The sequence below is a fragment of the Pongo pygmaeus genome, chromosome 2, assembly GCF_028885625.2.
Source record: "Pongo pygmaeus isolate AG05252 chromosome 2, NHGRI_mPonPyg2-v2.0_pri, whole genome shotgun sequence".
NCBI classification, from domain to species: Eukaryota; Metazoa; Chordata; class Mammalia; order Primates; family Hominidae; genus Pongo; species Pongo pygmaeus.
The window spans coordinates 177,966,543-177,985,919 of NC_085930.1; the positions used below are offsets into that span (position 1 = coordinate 177,966,543).

Consider the following 19,377-nt stretch of genomic DNA (forward strand, 5'->3'; position numbering starts at 1 on the left):
TAGACTAAAACATGGGAGGAGAGATTTATGACTTTTTTTTACATCATCCAGCTATGGTTTGGGACGTGTTTGTTTTACATTTTTCTTCCCCAGAATCTGTGCACTGTTTGATCTAATGAAGTATTTGGCAAATCTATAGACTATATGATAATCACAGGTTACTTTGTGAGGGAGTGTCAAATTATGGTGTTGGTTTGTCTATATTGATGACTTGCCATAATCCAGACACTGTGCAAGCCATTTAAACTTCCTTAGCTTCATTTTATAGGTTAAGTGTTTAAAAATTGCCCCTTCCGTAGTTGCTATTAAAACGCAAACATTAACAAAATGTAAATTAATAATATAGGCCACAACAAATGTTTGTTGCCAGTCTCTCATTTTTTGTTTTATCCTTTCCTTTTTTCCCTTTCATAGTAGCCTATGGCTTGAAAGCAAAGAAAAGGGTGAATAAGAAGCCAAGTTCCATATTAGCATCTGGAATGGGAGCAGGGGATGAATGGAGCAGATTTTATAAATGTAACTTTATAACATTTAGCCTATTATGATAAAATGTCAATTACAATGATTACTGAAATTATCTCAGCAGCTACATTTGCTTACATTAAAATATAAAGTCACCGACATTTTTCCCAATTTATTGTTTTATAGAGCACTAAATACAAAAATACCAACAAACTAATGAAAACTGTTGTTTCCCTGACTTTGTCTTATCTTTGGCAATGCAAACTACCTTGGGACTCCCATGAGAACCTTAGCTGCATTCATTCCTGGTTAAAAATACATGACATTTTAAAAGCATTTTTCCCTCAGTTTTCAAAATAGAAGATGCAGTTTGTTTCTCGTTAGGGTTGGAATTGTACAGCAAAGATGTCTGGGTAGCTTTTAAAGTGTGAGGGTTAGAATTTAAGAAATGAGATAAATTTTGCATTTGAAACTTGTTAGCAATTTCTTCAGTCATCATTATTTTAACTAGCTGTATCAGTAATCCCCTCAGGAGTGATTATGCTATACAAACTAGGAACATGCCAGAAAATTTTCCTGGGTCTGTAAGCTGCTGAGTTTTTAATTACTTGGTATCTATTCTGATAGAAAGACAAGTGATCTTTTCCCTCCATTTGTATCAGAACACGTATATTCCATTACTTGTTCACCTTCTCTAGTTTCTTCATAGCTTATTCCCCAGAGACCAACAAGAAAGAATGTGGCAGCATCTGTAATTGTCAGAATGGAGGCACCTGTGATCTTCTGACTGGGCACTGCCAGAGCCCGCCAGGGGTTCATGGGAAAACTTATGAAGACAGAAGGAATGTCTGGTGCCAGTCAGTGAGATGACTCTTTAAGTTCTTGGGGTTTCTAATGGGAAATAAACTAAGTGAAAGTTGCATGTGTATTTTTCAAAATGGCCTTTTTCTGAAGAAGTAAAAGGCTGTGAAAGCAGTGTCTGTATATATAAAAGTACAATTGTTTTGACTGAGGACATGTGTAACAACAAAATAAGTGATACTTAAATCTCCTACTGTGATCTAAGCAGGACGGATCCTCTTACAGAGAAAGCCTTTTTCTTCTACTGAGCAAAAAGTTACAATTATGTATACAGGTTTAGATGTAGGAGCTTAGGAGAAGTTATTTTCTCTGCATAACAAAATGAAGAATGGAGCTCCTTGGGGAAACCAGGGAGGAAGACAAGATGAAAATTAGAGAAGAAAAGGGGAGGAGGTAGAGAGAAAAAGAAAAAAAGAGATGATGGATAAAAATCTCACAAAATACCAGTGAGTACTGTGCATAGATTTTGTGTGTGTGTGTGTGGGAACCAGTGAAGAGGCCACAATTCCTACATGGGTTAATAAAGCACAAAAAAAGAACTTGCTTGCACAGGCACAAAAGCTGAAGGCAGAGAGTCAGTGAGGATGTAAGTCTCTAGGGATTGCCAGAAATCATGAGGAGTTTATTAGCTTCTCACAGTTGATGGAATTGGGGAGTTGGAAATGAAGTTTACTTCACTTTCTGAGATGCAGTAAGGTCCCTGCTGGCATTTCAGTTACTTATCTTTGTGAGCAATGTTCATTTATTTATTTAAAAAATACATTAAGTGGTTGCTAGGAATGGCACCAGATATTATGATATGATAACAAAAAAGAAATAAAAAATATGATGATGCTTCCATGTGGAACTTGCGATTTTGTTCAAGGCAACCATAAATTACAAATACTGGTAGGGATTACCTACCAGTACTAATATGTGGTTGGAGATGAGACCATGAGGACAATGCAGACTGTATGAGCCTGGGAGAGAGACTTACGGAGAAGGGACATTTAAGCAAAAGCCTGCAAAATGTAGAGAGATAAAACAGAAGAGTGAGGAAAGAGCTTTCCTGATTAAGAGGCAGTAGGAAAGTATGGGATGTACTATGAAACCTGCAGAGGCCAGCGGAGCGGAGCACAGGCAGACGGGGAGATGGTAGTGCAACATGAGGTCAGCAAACGCAGGGGCCCCAGTCTTATTGAGTTTGGTGTTTTTGACCTGACAGCAATGACAAGTCATTGTAGGATTTTAAGCAGAGGATACAGAATCATCTTGGTGGTTTTAAAAAGATCTCCCTAGCCTCAGTTCAACCAGATTGGAAACATTTTACCTTTCTCAGTCTCCTGACTTCCTATAACAATAACTCTAGCAAGTTTTACATGTGGGTTAATATTTTCTTCATTTCTCCTCTCACCCTCCAGGATGTCCAAAAGGGTTCTTTGGGAAGAACTGCAAAAGGAAATGTAACTGTGCCAACAATGACCATTGCCGCAGGATGTATGGTGCTCATATGTGTGAGCCAGGGCGCTATGGGAGGTTTTGTCATCTGAGTAACTTGCAGGCACTTAATTTGCTCTGTGTGTAAAGCATGAAGGCACAGAAAAGTGCAGAGACTACTGTAGACGAAGGAAGAGAGTAAAAAATATTTTCTATAGTTTTATGTATATGACAAATATGTTATAGCCTTTAGCCTCTTTATAGAATCTAGATTTTAATGAATGAAAGAAAAATGTTTCTAATTTTGCTTTACATCTGGTTAATGTTTACCTTAATTAATGGGAGTGGATTGTTAATAGTCTTTTTAGGTAGACATTTGATACTTTACCAAAGTTGAATACCTCGGGCCAGAACAAGTTTCTTTTATTTCTCTCTTCCAGTGTGAAGCAGTCTCATTCTCTAAGATTTCTAATTTTGCATTTTGACTATTAATCACATTTTTCAAAGGATGCAAGAAAACACAACCACTAACAAATACTTGAACCCAGCAGTAACTTTTAGAATCTCTCCCAGTGGGATAACTCTGAATGTTCTCTATCCCACCTTGATGCTATCTATGTGCAAGTATCTATGAGCCTGCAACAGTCTTCACCCTGCTCCTCTACCTATTTCACGTCCTCTTCTCTTTTTGTTGACAGACTAATGCCTCTGAAAATCTTTCCTGATTGAACTTCAGTGTTTTAGTCCATTTGGGCTGCTACAACAGAATACCATAAGCCAGGTTGTCCATAATCAACAAATACTTGTTTCTCACAGTACTGGAGACTGGGAAGACTAAGATCAAGACACCAAGATTTGGTATCTGGGGAGGGCTTACTTGTTGATTCTTAGATGGCATCTTTTCACTGTGTTCTCATGCATGGTGGAAGGGGCAAGGCAGTTCCCTGGGGTCTCTTTTAAGAGCACTAATTTTATTCATGAAAGCTCCATCCTCACAACATAATCACTTAATCACTGCTAATACCGTAGCCCTGGGAGTTAGGATTTCAACATATGAATTTTGGGAGCACAAAAACATTCTAACCATAGAACTACTTAATACCATAACCATCTCTTGATAACAGGCACCTTTTAGAGTCTTATGTTTTATTTTTAATCAATGTCCATGATTCTCATCTATTTTATAAAAGCCATGTCCATAGGAAAGATAAATTATAAATATACCAATGAGAGAGCCAGTGAAGTCATCATAGAACACTGAACCTGGAGCATGAGGAAACATTAGGCTTAGACAAGCAACATAGAAGAGAAGGGGAAAGGTGTGGGAAACTATGAGCAATAGAGGTGCAGATGGTATGTTCCAGAATGTTATATACCTCCTAGGATATGCCAAGAGAAGAAGACTGACCTAGAAACAAGGATAATATTTGTATTATTATTCCTGTAGTGTAACAAGACACATCCCACTTTTAGTATTAACTTTAGAATATCTAAAAAGGTTATATCAGATGTTATGGCAAAAAAAATTGAATCATTATTGATCTGGTCAAAAAGGTAAAGGGATAACTTTTCAGAAACATCAAGTTGAAGTTTTTAGGGTTTAATAATATTGGCATAGCAGATATTTATTCATTTGCATGCTGTGAGGAGTTGATGCACAGGAAAAAAATCAGCAAATATGTTTGTTGTGTTGGTGGTGGTAGTGGTTAGCATTTTAAATATGACTATCTTTAGGGAAAAATGATACATTCTATTTCTTTGCGACTCCCTTATTGCTTGGACTTGAAGATTTATTTATTAATGTCACTTTCCTGGTCTTCAAGACCTTGAGTTTGCAACTCTGTATATTCGTTTTTTAGTCCTGCCATAACAAAGTACCACAAACCGAATGGCTTAAACAACAGAAATGTATTGCCTTGTAGTTCTGTAAGCTAGATGTCCAAGATCAAGGTGTCCACAACCCCCTGAAGGTGCTAGGGACAGATCTGTTCCAGGCCTCTCTCCTAGTTTCTGGTAGTTCCTTGGCTTGTGGCAACATAACTTCAATCTTCATATGGTACATGTCTCTGCATACAAATACTCGCTATTTATAAGGACAGCAGTCATATTGAATTAGAGGCCATCCTATTCCAGTATGACCTCATCTTAACTACTTATGTATGCAATGATTCAGTTTCAAATAAATTTACATTCTGAAGTGCTGAAGGGTTAGAACTTCAACATATGAATTTTTGGTGGACACATTTCAATGCATTACAAACCCCACTTTCCCATATTTCCAAATATATTCCAGTAGTAATATGTTCTTAATATACAAATGGTCACATTTAAGCATTTCTCTGTGTCTGTGTTATCTTCTGAACCATAATTCTATGTGCTGAACCAGAAAGAATAGGGCATGAAGGACAATTCTGAGTGAGGATTTAGGAATGAGCAAGAAGAGGCCTACATTAAGGCAGGCAATAGCCTGAGAGACCCTGGGACCTGGTGGATGTAGGAAAGGATCTGAAACTTGGAAGCCATAGAAAAGGAAATAGAGGATCATATAATTTATTATCTACATTGGGAAACCTGAAAAGGACTCTGTTAACTTTAGAGGTAGCTCTGTACTATCCCTGGCAATTGGGACTAGGATGGCCCTACATGATGGCATCATAACCACCACTTTGAATGATTTCTACTAATGTCTCTTTCCATCCACTGGAAAGTCAAGTGTTCTCTCTAAGCAGCTTTGTACAGCAAAGCCTATGCGGGCACACAGTGCAATTACCTTGAGCCTGGAGGCCACTTGAAGGATTTTTTACTTGATATGTCACTTGGACATCTGTAATAGGGGAGAAAATAATGTCAGAGGGATATTTCAGAAAAGGAATTGAATTACTGTAACACTCCTCAAAGAGAAAACTATGGGTATGTTTTCCTGAATGCAAAGGTGTGACTTTTTCATATTAGAATTCCTGTGCTGCCTTCCATCCCTAACACTCAATGGCATAGAGAAAATAATGAAAGGAAGGCGAGTACCATTTGCCAAAGATGTGGCCAAGATAACGCTGCTGTCACCATGAAAGCTTTGTGTTATCTACATGATGTAAAATTATTTCTGATTACCATAGAATGGAAGGGAATGAAAACAACAGCCAGCCTTCTCGTAAGTGCTTGTCCATCATCTCCATGCTGCAGCAGGATGAATATGGGGCTTGGCAGGCCTTAGCATTCTTTGGAGAATATTAACTATAGGCACCAATGGAGCACATTGAGAAGCAATTTCTCTCCCGGAAGCACCAAAGCCTTTTAAGTAGTTCAGGCTTCACTGTTCACGTCCAGTTGCCAAAAAGCAAATGAGTTGCCTGATTTAAAAGACATTTGTTTCCTTATTTTTTTGGCAGTCAGGATGATCCTCTTGTTTTCCCCATAATCAGGCCCCACAGAACTACGTGCCTGTGCACTAACAATTTAAAATAAACAAAGCATGGTTTTCAGGTGACCGCTTTGCCTCAATTTGCTTGTAGACTGTCCCAAGGGTGCCTACGGAGCTGGCTGCACTTCAGAATGTCAGTGTGTGGAGGAGAATACCCTGGAATGCAGTGCCAAAAATGGTAGTTGCACCTGCAAATCTGGTTACCAAGGCAACAGATGCCAGAAAGGTATGCTCTGATGATAGATTTTCTTTCTTCTCTAATAATAATCCTCAGCCTTTGTTCAGCATCATATGACTATTAATTAGTTAATCCACCAGTGCCCTCAGAAGATGGGTAAGCTCTATTAATCCCCTATTTGCAGGTGAGGAAACTGAGACATAGGGCAATAAAGTTATTTAATGCAGTCTTCTTAGCCTCTGCTGCTTCCTGTCCCCTTGTTAGCTTGAGCAGAAGAAGAAAGGTCACACTGCAGATAATTATATTCAGAAAGACTAAAGCTAGACAACTGCTTCTTTGAACAGAACTAATCAACCCAAGGAACTACTAACTTCCAGAATTCGAATTGTTTTCTTTATATCTAAGGATTGATCATTCAAACAAATGTAATTCAAAGATGCTAATGCTTAACCATAGAAAAACTTTGAAAATTTTTAATACGGTTATTGGTGTTTTGGTTTTTCAGATTTGTAGGTATTACATTTTTTATAAATATAAAAGTTATTGTATAGTATGATTACAATTACAAGCAACATATATAGATATATATCTGTGTGTGTGTAGATGCATATACCATTTGGAAAAAGGTATTCCACAATGCCAGTATTGACTGTCTCTGGCTTGTGCATTCATGGGATGCTGTTTCCTAGGTACCTACATAACTCTTTCACATTTCAAAAAGTCTCATGTTACTTTTTTACTGAATCTTGTCAGTACTACCCTACTTAAAACTGTAACTTGTAAGTTTCCCAACTTTTTTCTTTTTTTATACTGCTTATCATTTTCTAATATAGCACATACTCTAATTATGATGTCAAATATTTATTGCCTGTCTTTTCCTGCTATAATCAGAACCCCATGAGTGAAGGGTATTTAAAAATTTTGTTCAACCAAGTATCCCCAAACTCCTGAAACAGTCCTGATATACAGATATTGCTCAATAAGTATTTTCTTAAATCAATACATAAATATGCATTTTTATTCTTTATAAATTTTTCTTGTATTATCATGTATTTTGCATTAAGCACTTATTATTATATCTCAGAGGAAAATATCACAGCATTTTTTTCTCTTTAGTACAACCTTGTGTAAAATCAGAAGGAGATAATAGGTTCGAAAGGAAACCATCATGTCGTTGGGGCCACTTACAGAGGCAGGTGCTAGGATTGAAAATGGTCTTTGACACTCATGTGTCCTCATTTTCTCCTTGCAATGCCATCTTCAGAGGGTCTGCAGGGCTTTTCTGGAGCTGGATGGACAGGGGAGTTTCTCTGTTCCAGGTTGTCTAGCGGTTATAGAACTGGAGATGGTGAGCAGTGATGTCCATCTAGATTTCATGGACAGAGGTTACTTAGGTAGCCGGATTGTGACTTTCTAGACATTGGGGAAAGGAAGTTGGGGAAATAGAAGCCTAACATTACACTAACAGGTTTAATGTGGTATGAGAGTAGGTCCCATGCCAATTTCTAAACATCTTCCTGCTTCAAATGATTTTTAAGCCCAGAGTCAGCCCCTTATTCATTTTCCTCCTGGAGAAGTCATGCCCTGGAAGTCAATGTATGAGGAGACAATGCCATATAACAAACCTGGGTAAACTTAATTTATTCTGATAACATTTTCTTAAAGCAGCTGCTGAATATACTTTATTGGAAAATGCTTCTGAGATTCCCACTGTGAAGGAAAATGAGTTGAAAGTATATGTAAATCAGCAAAATAGAGAGGTCACTATAATCTCTGGAAAACATATTATTTTTCAATCAGATAACTTTGTCCAATTCTGATATTTTTGTCTAACCACAAAATGAAATTATGAATCAGACTGCAGCAGGTGAATGGGGTTGCTGTGATTGGCAGTTGAAATCAAGGCAAAAAGAGCTCTCCAAGAGTTGTTCATGATGAAAATCAGGCCTGTTGTTTTTCTTTCTCTTTTTTAAAAGAGTGAAGTAGCCCAAGTGCTCCTAGAGACAGACATATCTTTAAAAATCTTAACTCCAGACCTGTGTCTAGATTGCAGATGAATAGTTAATTAAAGACTGGAAATTGTTTCAATGGCACTAATGAACAGTATTTTCCGCAATCAGCACCAGGCCTTATTTAGCTTATCAGCAATGACTTCTAAGAACAGAAGAGCTGGTTTCTACAACTAACCTGTGAAACAGCAAAAAAAAAAAAAAAAAAGAAAGAAAGAAAAAAAAAAAGTAAAGCAGCCGGTGTCTTTGCCTTGTTTAGATTAGTTTGTAGCCTAGAGTATTTTGCACACCCATTACAGGCAGACCTCAGAATGTAGAGGACTCTGGTCCAGCTGGCCCCTTGACACTATACAACCCCTGGATCATGATAAGAAAGACAGATTTTTTTTAGAAGAGTTCCACATCAGATGAACTTCGAATTTTGGACCCGGTGAATCTTTAAGAGCAGATTAATTGGCCTGAAAGATGCTGAGTACCTAGTATTGTAGAGTAAATTTGGGTGTAGTGGCTGAGAGCACCAGTTTCAGAGGCCAGAAGATCTGGGTTCAAGCTTTGTGATATAGAGTAAGTCACTTAACTTGTGGGAGCCTCTGTTTCTCATATAAAATGGAAATAAATTTGCTTATGCCATAGGGTTCTCTTTTGGAAATATGAGCTAATTTACATAAAGTACTTAACAGAGTTAGTAATCAACAGATCGGGTATGAATATCCCAGAAAAATATTATAATTCTATTATTCAGAGACACTACCAGGACAAGAAGATACTTCACCGCCCAACTTTATTTGATGTAACTTTTCATAAGTGTTATACTTTTAAGAAAGTTCCACCTCTTTCCTTGGGTTAAAAAAATGCTTTCCACCGGGTTTCTAATTCCAGTGGTTTATATGGAAGAACACACACTGAAACCTCTCACTGAGCCCTCAGTGGTCCCTGCAGCATCACCTTCCTTTGCTAGTTCAAAGAACAGTCAACAAAGCAGATCACTCTTTCTCTTCTCCTACCTTATGCATTGTACACTCTATAAAGTACACAGTTCATAAACCTCTGATGTGATTAGTTTAGCTCACAAAAGAAGCAAAGTCTCAGATAACAGGATTTAGGCAACCATTTGAGGGCAACTTCCTGAGTGCCACGCCTCCTGAGCTTCCTTTACAAATTACATCTCATTTTCAGGTTTTGTTCTGTACAACTGCTGCTAAAGATATATATCAAAATTGCTTCCATTGTTACTGTCTGAAAAACCACATTTTCAGCAAAAAGCCAACCTCTGTATCTGTGTTTTCAAAGTGACAAGATATAGCATCATGTTGATTTCTTCAGGGAATACTTTTAGAAGTGTTATAAATCCTTGGAGGCTACTAGGATATTTCTTTCTTTGCAGCTCTGTCTCACACACACACACACACACACACACACACACACACACTTTTCCAACTTGGTTAGGCAACAGTAGAAATCTTGGACTATTTTGAGACTTCTTACAAGTCTACGTTTCTTTCTCTCTCTCTCTTTTTATTTTATAAGTCTGCCCAGATGGCCTCTGGGGACCAGAGGGCTGGTTCTCCTCTGCACCCTGTGAAAATGGAGGTCAGTGCAACAAAAAAACTGGAAATTGTGACTGCACTCCTGATTACACAAGAAAATCCTCTACCATATGTAAGTCATAAACCTAGACGAAATAACCAACCAAGTTAATAAAACTGTTAACGTTAAAAATGCTTTTTTTTCCTGCTATACAACATATTGCTATGTTAGGATGCATGTTCCCACCATTTATTGTTGTGTAACAAACTACCCCAATACTTTGTGGCTTAAAACAATGATTTAATATTTCCCTTAATTCTATGGTTTGATGAGGCGATTATACTGCTGGTGTCCCCTGGGGTCACTCATGTGACTGCTTTGGCTGGTAGATATTTGAGAACAGACTGGGCATGGCTGGGCTGCTCAACCAGGGAACTTGCCCTTTCCTCTACAAAACATTTCCACAAGGTTAACTTGGACTTTCCCATAGTGTGACAGTTTTAAGACAATAAAGAAGGAGCATTCCAAAAGTGTGTGAGTAAAAGCTATGTGAGGTGGAAGAGCCTTGCCTCAGAAGACACACATTGTCACTTTCACCACATTCTATTGGTTAAAGCAAGTCATGGGGCAAGCCAAGTTCAGGGGAAGGAGAAAGAGATTCTACCTACTGAAGAGAAGAGTAGCAGAAGCTCATTGCAAAAGACCTGCAAGTTGAGAGATATGGTTGCAGCCATTTTTGGAAGCAATCTACCATAGTATGCTATTCAAATTTATACTGAAAGGCACTTTAAGAACCTACTAGACTAGAGTTATCATTCTTGTCAGACAGGAGCAGATTAGAGAGTGATAAAAAGTGATTAGCTACATCGAACTAGTTTCAAGGAGCCAGTAGAACTACTATCCTGCTGTGCCCTTTTCTGGTTGTGATTCTTTGTAAGTTGTGCTAACCCTGCCTGTATCACCTTCTCTACTCTGTTGACAATGAAACACAGTGACTTGAGAATGTGAGGAAAGTATGGGCTGGATAGTAATTATGCTTTTTTTTTTACATTACCATTTATTTGTCTGATAAAGATTAGCAAACATTTGTGATCATCATTTTATGAAGTGTGAACAGTGATTTGAATTAGCTTTCAGTGCTTAGGGCTTTCCATTAACCAACAAATATATAAAATAAGAAACATCATATATAAAATGTAAGCAGATAGTATTTAGCACTGAGCTAATCATATGATCACTTTAGGAAATATTGCTGCCCCTAAGGAGAACCCTCAGGCAAAAGTTATAGGACTAGATCTTTGATGACTTTCTGTATATAGCAAGATACTTTATTTTAGAACCGTTATTGTGGCACTTTTGACAAGCATTACAAACAGTAGACTAGTTTACTGGAGAAGCAGTTGGCTATCCCTAACCTACTTGTTTGCTTCAAAAAAAAAAAAAAAAAAACCGCTTAAAGGTAAGAATTTACATATTCAAAAGGTAGTTACTTGCTATTTCCACAGTGAAGTGACATTTTCTCTTGTCTAACTCAACTTTAATGGAATAATTATTAAGCAGATAGTGATAAAGTTTACACTGTTCCAGTTGTCAAGTGATATAAATAGACCATTTAAAAACAAGTGAAAAAGATAAACTCCTCATTCTTTAAAATATTAATTTTCATAGTTATGTTACAGTTCTTTCCTTTTATGACTTCAAATCCCAGAAAAACATTTCATGATAGTCTTGAGAGATTTGTTAGTGATAAGTAATACAATTTACATTTTATTGGCAACTTGATAATGATACATGTATTGAATTCAATATGCAAAAATATTCCCTGACTCCTAGTCCAGTCCAATTTTAGTATTACATGCTATTATCTGATTTTACACACACAGACACAAACACAAATTATATAATCACCATAATAAGATATTTAGGAACATGAATGGAGCCAAACGATAGAATTCATTAAAAATGCTTCACGCGTACCTCACAAAAAATGTGTGTGGCATTTTAAAAGTGGTGTGTATTTGAAGAAAAGCATACAACATTTCTCTAAATATCCTGTTATGGTGCTCACAGAATTTTAAAACCTAGTTACTCTGCATAATGAACTGTAAAAATACACATAGGCTATATAAGTAATATATTTTAGAGGCAGGAAAGACCAAAAAGCTACGTTTAAATATATTGGCTTTTTAATAAATCCTGTTGTTCGGAAGTTATAAATACAAATACTTGGGGAAAATCTTTTTAAATCTTTTATTTCACTGTATTTAAAAAATCCTCTGGATTATGGTAGATTGGATTTTGTTGCTGTTTTTTGTTTTTGCTTCCTAAACAGTATGTGTATGGTGTGGCATAGCCATGCGGGTGGAATCACAGGCACTCTCACACCCTTGATAAGAATGTATCATCTCTGTGAAGGGCAGTTAAATCTTATATGTCAGGCCTTTTAGCAAATAATCAGAGAAGGGCTCCCAGCCTTTTCTTTATCCCAGCATTATTTATAACAACAAAAAAAGCTTAAAGTAGAAACAACCTAAATACCCACTAGAAGGAGAATGATTGAGCAAATTATATAACATATCACTGGACTCTTCTGAGGCCATTAAGTTTCATGTTTTAGAAGAATATGTCACGTCAGAAAAATTGACATTGAGTTGATGTTAAAAGCTATATGTAGAGAATGATTCAAATTTGTAAGAACATGTAGCTATGTATGTATATGGGAAATTGTAGAAGAAAGGACAGCAGTTTTTAAACAGTGGCCATCTCTAGATGGTGGGACTATGGGTGAATATTTTTCTCCTTTATACATTTCTGTCTTTTTCATATTTACTAGTTTACTACTTTTTCCTTAGCAATCAGAAAAAAAATGGCATCATCTTTAGACCAATTGTTGACTAAATACCCAAGAAAAATAGTTATCTATTCTTAAAGTGTTCTCTGTTGGCCTAAACTGTTCCCGTAATAGTGAAGATATTTTTTTCCTTCAGTCGTATTTAACTTATTGCTATTTTAAGACCATTTTCTCCTTTTTCTCCTATTGTGAATATTAACCATAGCTCATCAGCACTACCAAAACTCTTGAAAAATAAACACCTAAAAGAACATAGTAACATTTCCTCCGAATATTTTATTTCCCTTTCTTCAGAAACCTCATTTTCTATTCCTTAGTCATTTAGCGATTACTTTTATTTTTCAGGAGCACTTACAAAACAGGCCCCTTCACTATTAAAGGAGAGAAAATTAGAATGGAGAAAAGACATGGGAAGGGAGATACTAATTCCAAATACATCCATGCTTCAAATATTATTTGATCAAACTTCGTAAAAACCATAATGAACACAGGTGTAAGCCTTCCTCAGTGCTAAGCTGGCAAATGTTTAACAGGCTCTGTGAAAGATAAAAGCACTGGGTTTTAGTGTTTGCCGATTTCCAAGGTATGATACTCCTATGGTGGTGATTTCAAGCAATCAGTGTGATTTCAAATGGCTTGCAAAACTCCTGCAAATGTAGCAGTTGGCTGTCCTGAGCTGGTAGTTACGGCTCCAGCATACCACTGGCTGGCAAATATTTGTATTCTGAACACATCAAACAATTTCTTAACTTTTACTTTCTCTATTGATATGAAGAAATTATTACTTTTCAGATATCAGTTTTATTTTGCTGTTTCTAAGCAGATAACCCGATTGACCTTTTTGGTTGAATTAACCAACAAATAGTTCCAACCAACAAAAAGTTGCTATTTAGATAGGCTATTTTATTTTTAAGACAAAAATCAATTGTTTGGCTAAATGGATTCAAGATTCAGAAAACAGACAAAAGAAGGTATTGAGTTGCTTTATGTGTAAACACAGTCTCCTCAGTCTTTTACTCTAGAATTCATATAGCTGGGGTTTTGACTCAATATAGAGAGTCCTTTAACAACCTCTAAGCTGTTTTCCAACTTCCTCTACCACACCCAGCATGAACGAGGGCTGGTATTTCCTTAATGACACACTTTTGTTTAAAAAAAAAAAAAAAAGAAGAAGAAGAAAAAGAAAAGACAGTTACCAGTTATCCAAGGTAGAAGTAAAAGAGTATGTGTAAAGCAAGGCAAAACAACAAACAAGTTTTAAAAATTAGAAAAGCAATTAAAATCTTAAATATTACCAAATACAAAGAACTAAGGTACAACAAGGTACTTCCTCCTCTCTGAAACAATTGTATATCAGATTTTGATTTTTTAAGTTGCTGTAAAATAAGTTGTATTTAAATAATACATCTCCTATCCTTTCCCACAGTGAGATGCATTTCCCTTACCAATCTGGCTCTCAGCAGGCAGTCCAGCCTGATGAAGTACCAGCAAAATGTCAGCTCCCACAGAGAAGTGCGACAGAGGCGACAGTGCAGCAGTGACAGGCCTTTCAAAAAGCTATTGTGCAAATTCAGTTTTAAAATAGGGATGTGGTTGAGGACAGATGGGTATTTCATTACCAATGCGTTCATCTCCCCCATCGTCCAAGAGAATGAGAGGGGGTCATGGTGCAGCTGATATAAAGCCATTAAGTTGAGTAGCGGTTGATTTGGTCTTTAGAAGATTTGTCTTCCTATCTGTATTTTCGAAAAGTTAATATTCAAATTAGCTGTCATTTTTAGTACATACCTGCTAAAGGGGGGCCAAGAATTGTTCTTTTTTCTAATGGATCACCTTCCAGTGTCTCAAATAGATCATTAAAAACAAAGTTAATCATGTCATTACTTTATAAACCTCACTGAGCTACTGATACTGTTCATAATGAAGTCTGTAGCACTAAAGACCCATCATCAACCTGTCTCTAGCCAGCTTTTGACCATGCTTATGTATACCCTACATATTTTAGTCATTCCCCCAACATCATGTACAGTTAAAACATGGTGCCATTGTTCATTGCTCTTTCCTGTAATACATGTTTTCTTCTTCCATTTTTATTCCCTCAAGCATTTATTCCTCAAGCATTTTTATTTTCCAGCATATGTAAAAAAAATACTAGAGCCCTTCCTTCCATAGCAGCACCAATCCTATTGTATTATAATTAGTTGCCTGCTATTAAGACTGCTTATCATTAATTTTTGTACACCCCACTTTTCAACATACAAGGGGTACTCAATAAAGATTTGCTAGATTCAATTAAATAACATTTTTGACAACTTAAAATTCCATCGAAATAATTTACTGAGAAAAAAAAAAACTTGCAAAACACAGCGTTTATGATACTGAAAAGTACCCAGTAACCAATACTTGTTAAACTGGATTGAATTACTCAGTCTTTTAAGATAGCAAGAGGAAATCAAGAAAGCTGTAGCACCACAGCTCTATTGGTCTCTACTCCATTTCTGAAAACACTTTTCATGAGAAGATTTTTCAATGGATTAGAAGACTAACATCAGACAATGATGATTCCTTAGCTTCATCTCAAGAGTCCAGATTATTTCCTTCTATACTCACTTTCAACGTATGCAATCATTCCTTTTAAATACAACACAGTTACCTTAGAAAAGTGAACAAATGTTGGCTGGGCGCAGTGGCTCACACCTGTAATCCCAGAACTTTGGGAGGCAGAGGCAGGTGGATCACTTGAGGTCAGGAGTTCAAGACCAGCCTGGCCAACATGGTGAAACCCCATCTCTACTGAAAATACAAAAATTAGCCTGGCATGGTGGCACATACCTGTAATCCCAGCTACTCAGGAGGCTGAGGCAGGAGAATCGCTTGAACCCAGGAGGCAGAGGTTGCAGTGAGCTGAGATTGTGCCATTGCACTCCAGCCTGGGCGACAGAGTGAGACTCCATCTCAAAAAAAAAAAAAAAAGAAAAGTGAACAAATATCTCTGGCTTTTAGTGTCTGTATATAAAAGGAAAGAGTTCAACTATATAATAATATATATAATATATAATTCAATATATAGAGAATAACATGTAGTAAATATAGACATGCTGTATAGTGATATATTACTCAAAGCTCATGTTGAGTATCTACTCTGTATTACACACTGTGTTTTGTGTTTTCCATCAGTATGCTCACTTAAACAACCATCTGAATTTGGTACTATTATCACCCCCATTTCATGAACGAGGAGGCTGTATATAGGAAGAATTAAGTAATTTGTCTGAAGTAATGTAATTAATAATTGAGGACTAGATAATCAGTAAAGTACATACCAATATTATGTATCTATCAAATGAGACAGTGCTTTCTAATATTAATTTTGTAGCTGCCTGTTTATAAAATTGAAAGAAAATAAAGGAATTTAAGATTCCATAGAAAAAAACCTAAGCAGTCAAGAAATTTCCTTAAGGTTGTTTTATTTTTGGCCCCACCTTTGCAGATTGCAAAGATCGTTGCTGACATAGCCGAAAACATTGTTGAAATGTCAATAGCCCATACTCAATTTAATGTTGGAGGGATGTTGTTTTTGTTTTGTTTGGTTTGTTTGTTTGTTTGGTCCTCATATAGCATATCCAACCTATTTCTACAGCCTAAGTTGCCTGGTACACCGCATTTCCTGGTGGGAACTTGATATCAGCCAATGTCCCTACCTGTTCCACTGGACCAAGCCTGATAACAGATGCTGTATATCAGAAGTTAATTATAGGGCCAGGCGCGGTGGCTTACCCCTGTAATCTCAGCACTTTGGGAGGCCGAGAGGCAGGTGAATTACCTGAGGTCAGGAGTTTGAGACCACCCTGGCCAACATGGTAAAACCCTGTCTCCACTGAAAATATCAAAAATTAGGCAGGCGTTGTGGCAGGCGCCTGTAATCCCAGATACTCCAGAGGCTGAGGCACAAGAATTGGTTGAACCCAGGAGGCAGAGGTTGCAGTGAGCCGAGATCATGCCACTGCACTTCAGCCTGGACAACAGAGCGAGACTCCATCTCAAAAAAAAGAAAAAAAACAGAAGTTGATTATATATCTAGTTCTTCACCTAACCTAATGACCTAACAAATTTTCTCTACATTCTGCAGATGCTGAGTTGTCTCACTCTTTTTTCGTTTTTAGAGGGCTACCCAATCTTGACTGTGTTTAAAAGCCTCTTTGTGTGTTGGGGTAAATATAGCTGGCTAGCTGCCTACAGTAATCTGCGATTACTCTTCCTGCTTGCTTCCAGAGTCCTGAATTGAATATCTGGCAAAGTGCAAAATAAATTCTTATTTCTACAAGGCAAGTCATCCAGAAGTTACCCTCCCATACACATACCTTTTATGTAGACATAGACACAGACCCTTTGTGTGTTATTAGTTGGACTCACAGTCCACTGTGTTCTGCAATTTTTTATCTACTTATGATTCAATTGTATCTACTTATGATTTATATTTACTTGTTTGGCATCTATTCATTCTAGTACTATAATTTCTTAATATTCAAATATAAGGACCAGTCTGACATATAGAACTCTTTTCTCTCTAATGTGTTTCTTTTTTTAATGCCACTATGTTTAAATATCATTGTGTCTTTTGCAAGCAAACACCCTAAAAAGGTCCATATGGTGTCAATATTCCTGAGAAGTTTTCAGAGTACATTGAAGGTGAGAAAGGTCTCAGGTCATAATAACCATTAAGTTTTAATTTTGTTACTATCTCTTGAGTCTTTTATGTACCTATTATTTATTAAGTATATATGGGGGAGGGGTCCTCAACCCCTGGGCCACAGATTGGTACTGGTCTGTGACCTGTTAGAAACAGGCCTACACAGCAGGAGGTAAATGTTGGGCAAGTGAGTGGAGCTTCGTCTGTATTTACAGCTACTCCCCATTGCCTACATTACTGCCTGAGTGCCACCTCCTGTCAGATCAATAGTGGCATTAGATTCTCAAAGGAGCATGAATCCTATTGCAGAACTGCACATGTGAGGGATCTAGGTTGCATGCTCCTTATGAGAATCTAATGCCCAATGATCTGTCACTGTCTCCCATCACTCCCAGATGGGACCATCTAGTTGCAGGAAACAAGCTCAGGGCTCCCACTAATTCTACATTATGGTGAGTTGTGTAATTATTTCATTATATATTACAATGTAATAACAATAGAAATAAAGTGCACAATAAATGTAACATGCTTAAATCTTCCCAAAACCATCCACCCAACCCCGGCCCAGACCATGGAAAAATTATCTTCCATAAAACTGGTCCCTGGTGCCAAAAAGGTTGGAGACCACCACTATATGAAATACTAAAAAAGGTAAGACAACATCTTGCCCTCAAGGAATTTGTGCACAATTTAATGAAAGAAGATGTGTAAATCACTTATTTTAATTATATTTTAAAAGATATTGAAATAATAGATGTTTGATAGCAGACTGTTATTAATCCTACCAGAGGGAACACCTAAAGGCTTTCTGTCACGTGCGTCCATGTGAAGAGACCACCAACAGGCTTTGTGTGAGCAATAAAGCTTGTTTTTATTTTATTTTTATTTTATTTATTTTTTTTGAGATGGAGTCTTGCTCTTTCACCCAGGTTGGAGTGCAGTGGTGTGATCTCGGCTTACTGCAAGCTGCACCTCCCAGGTTTACTCCACTCTCCTGCCTCAGCCTCCCGAGTACCTGGGACTACAGGCACCCGCGACCATGCCCGGCTAATTTTTTGTATTTTTATTAGAGACAGGTTTTCACAGTGTTAGCCAGGATGGTCTCGGTCTCCTGACCTCGTGATCCACCCACCTCAGTCTCCCAAAGTGCTGGGATTACAGGCATGAGCCACCGCGCCCGGCCGCAATAAAGCTTTTTAATCACCTGGGTGCAGGTGGGCTGAGGCCAAAAAGAGAGCCAGCAAGGATGATAGGGGTGGGGCAGTTTTACAGGATTTGGGTGGGTAGTGGAAAATTACAGTCAAAGGGGGTTTTTCTCTTGCGGGCAGGGGCGGGGGTCACAAGGTGCTCGGTGGGGGAGCTTCTGAGACTTACTGTCCAGGAGAAGGAGTTTCACAAAGGTAATCAATCAGTTAAGGTGGGGCAGGAACAAATCACAATGGTGGAATGTCATCAGTTAAGGCAGGAACCGGCTATTTTCACTTCTTCTGTGATTCTTCAGTTGCTTCAGGCCATCTGGGTGTATACGTGCAGGCTGGGGCTCAGAGGCCTGACACTTTCTTCAAGAGGCAGGATATTATCCAAACCCTAAAGGATGGGTAAAAATTACGAGAGTGGGCTGGTATAGAGTTCATCCCAGGTAGAGGTACTAGCATGAACAATGGGCTAATGGTGTGAAAAAATATGCACATATAAGATATAAATGGAGTGGTTTGTATGTGATGGGAAATGAAAATAAAAGGCCTAGAATAAGGGTCAAATGATGAAAAGCTCTGGATGACACATTAAGAGATTTAGGCTTTGTTTTTGATTTGGAAGTAATGAGAAGGATCTAAGTATTTTTGTGGGATAAATGAATATGAACTCAGTCATATTGTGCAGCACGTCATTGTATCTCTGCTCTGTTCAGCATCTCTGTTGATGTATGCTTCTCTGGTTGTGGATAAAGTTCCAGAAAACTCACAA

The 19,377-nt window shown here is 37.5% G+C and overlaps 1 long non-coding RNA gene across 1 annotated transcript in view; it reads left to right on the plus strand.

Moving 5' to 3' along the window:
* The first annotated feature begins 2,064 nt into the window (after positions 1-2,064).
* LOC134739201 (uncharacterized) overlaps positions 2,065-19,377 on the plus strand; it is an 80,061-nt gene continuing 62,748 nt past the window's right edge. The window contains exons 1-2 of the long non-coding RNA XR_010125784.1: positions 2,065-6,383; positions 9,872-10,003. This is a non-coding gene — a long non-coding RNA (uncharacterized LOC134739201). The remainder of the gene's footprint in view (positions 6,384-9,871; positions 10,004-19,377) is intronic.